Below are 5,756 nucleotides of genomic sequence, written 5' to 3' on the forward strand. Positions count from 1 at the left end.
GGAAGGAAGGAAGGAAGGAAGGAAGGAAGGAAGGAAGAGAGAGAAAGATACTTTGCATTCAAATACTTGCTTTGGATATATTCGGGTTTTTTTTAGTACTGTGAGGCTCAAGACATTTATTAGTGTTATATTCAATGTCACACTTTTATCTGACTGCGAAGTTAAGAGTTCTATTATTAATTTCTGATGATGCTATCTTCTGGTGAATGATGCACTTTCCAGTGTTGGGGTCTAGGAGCAGCATGGAGAAGATGGAAAAAAAGCAGCAAAATCAACAGGGATAATAAAAACATGAAGGAAGCAGGGGTGTGCGCACACCCAGGGTTTTTACCTTGTAGTTTGGAGCCAGACTCTGCAGTGACAGGCACTTTATTAACTGTAAGAAAATAATCCATTAGGTTTTATCAACTGCTTAGGGCATTTCATTCTTCCTATGTGCTTGTGCAGTGCCTAGCACAGCAAAATTTCCATTTTGGTCAGGGTTCATAAGCACTCTACTAATATAGCCATGCTTTAACATAGTGATGTTGCTTGCTTGGAAGGGAGAGAGACAAAAGAAGGAAACACACTCCTACTTGTTTTCTTCTTGCAATGCCTTCATCTTCTGAAGAACATTGTTAAAGGTAGTAGGAAATTTCCCGCTTTCTTTCTGGTTATCTGGAAGATCCTGACTGAAAAACAAAGAGAAGTGTCATCAAACATTGTTCTTTGCTTTGAAACTAATTTATGATCCTTTGAAAAAATTGAGCTCTACTTTTCTGTTTATTTTGCTGATGTTGAACTACTGAATTTAATCAATAACATTTATGGTTCATATTGGAAATTATCAAATGATTTGTGTGAACTGTAGGCAAAGAAAGTGATGGCAGAGCAGAATTTTAATCCAGTCCATCAATGAGAATTTTATGGGAAACTGAGCAGTTGCCCAACATTTTTACCTTTTGAAAAGCACATGGAATGTTGTTGTGTATAGACACAGGGAATCATTTATGATGAGACATCATTAAACAGAGTGATCTTATACTGTACATCTTTCCATCTTTAGCCTTGTACTATTACAATAATTATTATAATGACATTATCATGTATTTTTGGTCTATACATGTTTTTTGAAAACTTCAGGTAAAAAAAATATTTACTAAAATTTGCAAGTAGATTTATCCTACCTTGAACTGCTTAAATTCCATAAGGATTTTAACTCCCCCAGGTTCTAATGTTCAATATTCTGAGTTGTTTCTAGCCACACTGAACAATGAAAGTTTCTCTGGATTGTCTAAGGATTTCTCTTTGTTCAATCTCTGCCTTTATATGTTCACCTGGATCAGTCTTTATTCTCCTCTGAGAGAAAACTCTTGTAAATATAATAATCTGCCCAGAAAGAAAGATAAAGTGGATTTTAATACAAGTGTGTTGGTGTAGGATGTCCTGTTGTACTGTTGCTGAGGAGCTGTGTTAGGAAATGCCTCAGCGTGGTAAGGTGCCATTTCCAATGCACCATGAACAATAAAATTCTAGTGGGAATATAAAATTTTTCTTCATTTTGTCTACATAAGAAGTACCAAACCATCTTCATATTGATAGCACTGAACAGCTGCAGAAAATTTCTTAGTCAATTACAAATTCTCATATTTGGTACTGTTTTGTTCTGTATTGTGACATTCCACTAGTAGTAGATGGTTCCAAACTAAACTTATTACATCAACTCTTCTTGTAGTCTAAGAAAAGAAGTAAGCCTCTCTGAAGATCATTCCTTCCAACTGTCTTAGACATGCGAAGCATCTTGTTTTGAATGTGCCTATTTCTTTTGCATTTATAAGATTAGATTTTTATAACTTTTTTCTTTCTATGTGTATAAAGTAGAATGAGAATGATTTTACCTGATATATCTCATGGCAGAAATATATGCTGCTCATAAGAAATGCTGGATATTATGCACCATGACCATAAAAGAAGTTTATTTTCAATACTATTCTGTTATCTGATGGTAGAAAACACTGGATGGATGAGTTACATATATTTCCTATAGTCCTGCAACTTGGGACTCAAGTACTGATTTTATAGGAGGATGTTAGCTGTGAGCTCTGGATAAATTACTATCCTTAATCTGAAAATTAGAGAGTATGTAGTCCAGAAAGACATAGCAAAATAAGGAAGTAGAAATAAAGACAAATACAGTAAGGAGATCACTGATTTGATTCTAGTTAGTAGGAATTCAAAGCAGGAATTTGAAATTGTCAGATATCAAAAGAGGTGCTACACATGAGAATACATAAATCCTGAGAGTGTAAGAGAAACTGACAACTCATTAAGCCTGAGCACCATCTTTTTGAATTGTGTCCCAAAAAACAGTGTTTCCCCACATGGGTACTGGCTGCCTTGTTGGCGGGAGCTGCCTCTGGTGACTGTACCATGGTGAAAAAGCATTCCCATTCCAACTATCACCATGTGTATCAGGTCAGTGAGAAAGATGACTTGGGCTCTCATAAATTGTGTGTCTGATGCTGCTCAAACATCCTTGCGTCTAGTGAAAGATGGTCAGATATGCCTCAGGGAAGCTCGAAGAAGTGTTTTAGCTGGCAGAATAATAATCTGCTGAGTGGTCTCAGCCAGAACAATGTGGTCTCTTTAGTGAGGGTGCTTTTCTGACTATTTGCTTTCAAACTTTTACTGATGTTTCTGCCCTGGTAGTACAGTCCCAATATTTCTTCCAGGTGCTATGATATAGACAGTGTATGAATTGAAGCCTTGTGGGCTGCCTCGTAAATTGTAAATCTGTAAAGATATATTTGGACAACAGCAGTTGAAGACAGCTCTTAAGGAAAGCTATTGCAGAGCCAGCATGTACCTGAAAACAGTTGCAAAGCCCAACATGTAGAAAGCTTCTAGTTTTTTATTCTGGTGGCACATAGTAACATCATGCTCTTGCAAGAAGTCTCCCATATAGCTGCACCAGCCAAGATTAAGTTCTATTAGCCAGGCATGGATTGTTTTTTCAATGTCTCTGATCAAGAACGTGCATTGGTATCACAAGGAATATTCACAATGCTTGATTTATTCTTCAGAACACAAGTATACACCTACTTGGCTGTCCTAGCTCTCCCATGTTCACACACAACCGTAGTGTAAAAAAGTGAGACAGGTGGTGAATTACAGACGATGACTGCTAGTTAACCAGACAGACTTCCACGTGAAATGTGCCTGTAACTCTCAGTGAATCAGTTTGCTGTAATAAACAGAAGCCAAAATATAATGTTGCTTCATACTTGCTCATGCACATGAAAACTGTGGGTGCAATGACCAAGACACTCAGCCTCCTGACGCTGCTGAGTCAGTGAAAGACAAGGAATGAAATATGTGAAGGTAAACTTTAGAAGTCTTACATATGGCAATTAAAACAAAACAAGCACAAAATAAAATAAAACAACAAGCCAACCTCTGGAAGGAATGACTGATTCTGTTTTGGCTGGCTAGAAAAAGATTCTTTTTAACAGTTACAGATGAGGGAAGGCTGTTGGCACCTATGGGCATCACTAATTCTTCTCAGGCACAGTAGAAATTAATTTCTCCTAGCTGGGAAAAAAAAAGCTGCCTTGAGAGATAACCATCAAATACTTAAAGAGCTAAAGAAGTTACACTTTTCTACTGCCTGTAGAAGTAAGCTACTTTTTTCAAGCTTGTATTAGAAAGCCTTGGTGCACTAGGTTCAAAATGGATTATTTCCTTTACACTGACAGTGCGTTAGAGCAGATGGCAGACTTCCCTGCAAAGTTCATGAGTTCAAGATCATGAGTGGTGTTCCCCAGGGGTTGGTGCAGGAGTCTGTCCTCTTCTATATCTTTATTGATGACCTGGATGAGGACATTGAGTGCACCCTCAGTAAGTTTGCAGATGACACCAAGTTGGCTGGAAGTGTCAATCTGCCTGCAGGTAGTGAGGCCCTATAGAGGGATCTGGACAGGTTGGATAGTTGGGCTGAAGCCAATGGGGTGAGGTTCAACAAGGCCAAATGCTGGGTCCTGCACTTGGGCCGCAACAACCCTAGGCAACACTACAGGCTTGAGGCAGAGTGGCTGGAGGAGAGGACTGTGTAGAGGAAATGGACCTGGTGGTACTGATTGATGCTCAGCTGAACATGAGCCAGCAGTGTGCCCAGGTGGCACACAATGGCATCCTGGCTTGCATCAGAAACAGTGTTGCCAGCAGGAGCAGGGAAGTGATTTTGCCCCTCTACTCAGCTCTGGTGAGGCCACACCTCGAGTACTGTGTCCAGTTTTGGGTCACTCACTGCAAGAAAGACTTTGAGGCCCTGGAGTGAGTTCAAAGAAGGGCAACAAAGCTGGTGAGAGTCTGGAGCACAGGTCTTATGAGGAGCAGCTGAAGAAGCTGGGATTGTTCAGTCTGGAAGAGATTTAGGAGAGACCTTATTGCTCTCTATAGCTACCTGAAAGGAGGTTGTAGTGAGCTGGTGGTTGGCCTCTTCTCTTATGTAACTGGTGATAGGACAAGAGAGAATGGCTTAAAGTTGCGCCAGGGGAGATTCAGGCTGGACATTAGGAAATACTGCTTTTCTAAAAGAGTGGTCAGGCAGTGGAATGGGCTGCCCAGGGAGGTGGTGGTCACCGACCCTGGATGTGTCCAAAGAGCGTTTGTAGTGTTTGTTGAGGGATGTGGTTTAGTGAGAACTATTGGTGATAGGTAGGTGGTTGGACTGGGTGATCTTGTAGGTCTTTTCCAATGTTGGTGTTTCTGTGATTCTGTGATTCTGTAACTAAAGGAGGAAAGAGTTAGATTCAGTATAATACTTTTTTTATTATAACAGTGTTGAAGCATTGGGACAGGTTGCCTGGGGAAGTGGCTGTCTCAATCCAATTATTGGAGGAGATAAAGGGAGCAAATGAGTCCAGTGATTTATTACAAATTCTAAGCAGCTTAGGGATACAGAGAAGGTGGAGAAGTTAGTGATAGTAAAGAGAGAATTCCTATTGAGTGGTTTACAAAGCAGGATCCATTTGCAGTTTGGTGGATGGGGTACCTGTTCTTCCTCAGAACTCTTCAGGTTTTTATCCTATCCACAGCATCCGCCTGGTTGCCAGGGACAGCAGCTGGTTATCATGGGCACTGCTATTTTGTTTGTCAAGGGCAACAGTAGTTGTAACATCGTGTCCATAGTACATGCCCTTCCCATTGAGTAATAAGCAGTTGATCACTTGATTGTTACATGGTGAGCTGTTTCGTATGTGCACTGACTACATGGTGGACCTCTCCTCCGACCCTAATAAGTCAGCTTGAATGCCCAAAACAAACAACAGCTGTAAAGGTTTCTCCTGGTCACCCACCCTCATGTTTCTCTTACTGCTGTACTCATGATAACCATTAACCCCAAAATCTTGTTGAGCAGGTTATGTCTTGGATGGGTGCCACTGAAAAAGCTTTGAGCCAAAAATTTTTCCAGCTTCCTACAGTGGTGGATCCCCATTCTCGGAGACATTCAAGGTCAGGCTGGATGGGGCTATGAGCAACCTGATCTAGCTGTAAGTGTTCCTGATCACTGCAAAGGAGTTGCAATAAATAACCTTTAAAGGACCCTTCCAACTCAAATGATTCCATGATTCTACTGTGATTCTACTATGATGGTTCTGCACTTCTCTGCTCCTTCTACCCCCCCAAATTAGAGACCGCCTCTTCTAACAAAAGTATTTATCAGGGATTGATGATTGCACTCATATTTTCCATCTTTTTGTATTTATTTTTGTATT

General features: G+C 40.3%; 1 protein-coding gene across 1 annotated transcript in view; it reads left to right on the plus strand.

The window, feature by feature from the left end:
• The window catches only part of LRRC2 (leucine rich repeat containing 2), a 210,553-nt gene that overhangs the window by 57,337 nt on the left and 147,460 nt on the right, over positions 1-5,756 (plus strand). The window lies entirely within an intron of this gene.

The sequence above is a fragment of the Meleagris gallopavo genome, chromosome Z (assembly GCF_000146605.3).
Source record: "Meleagris gallopavo isolate NT-WF06-2002-E0010 breed Aviagen turkey brand Nicholas breeding stock chromosome Z, Turkey_5.1, whole genome shotgun sequence".
Taxonomy (NCBI): Eukaryota; Metazoa; Chordata; class Aves; order Galliformes; family Phasianidae; genus Meleagris; species Meleagris gallopavo.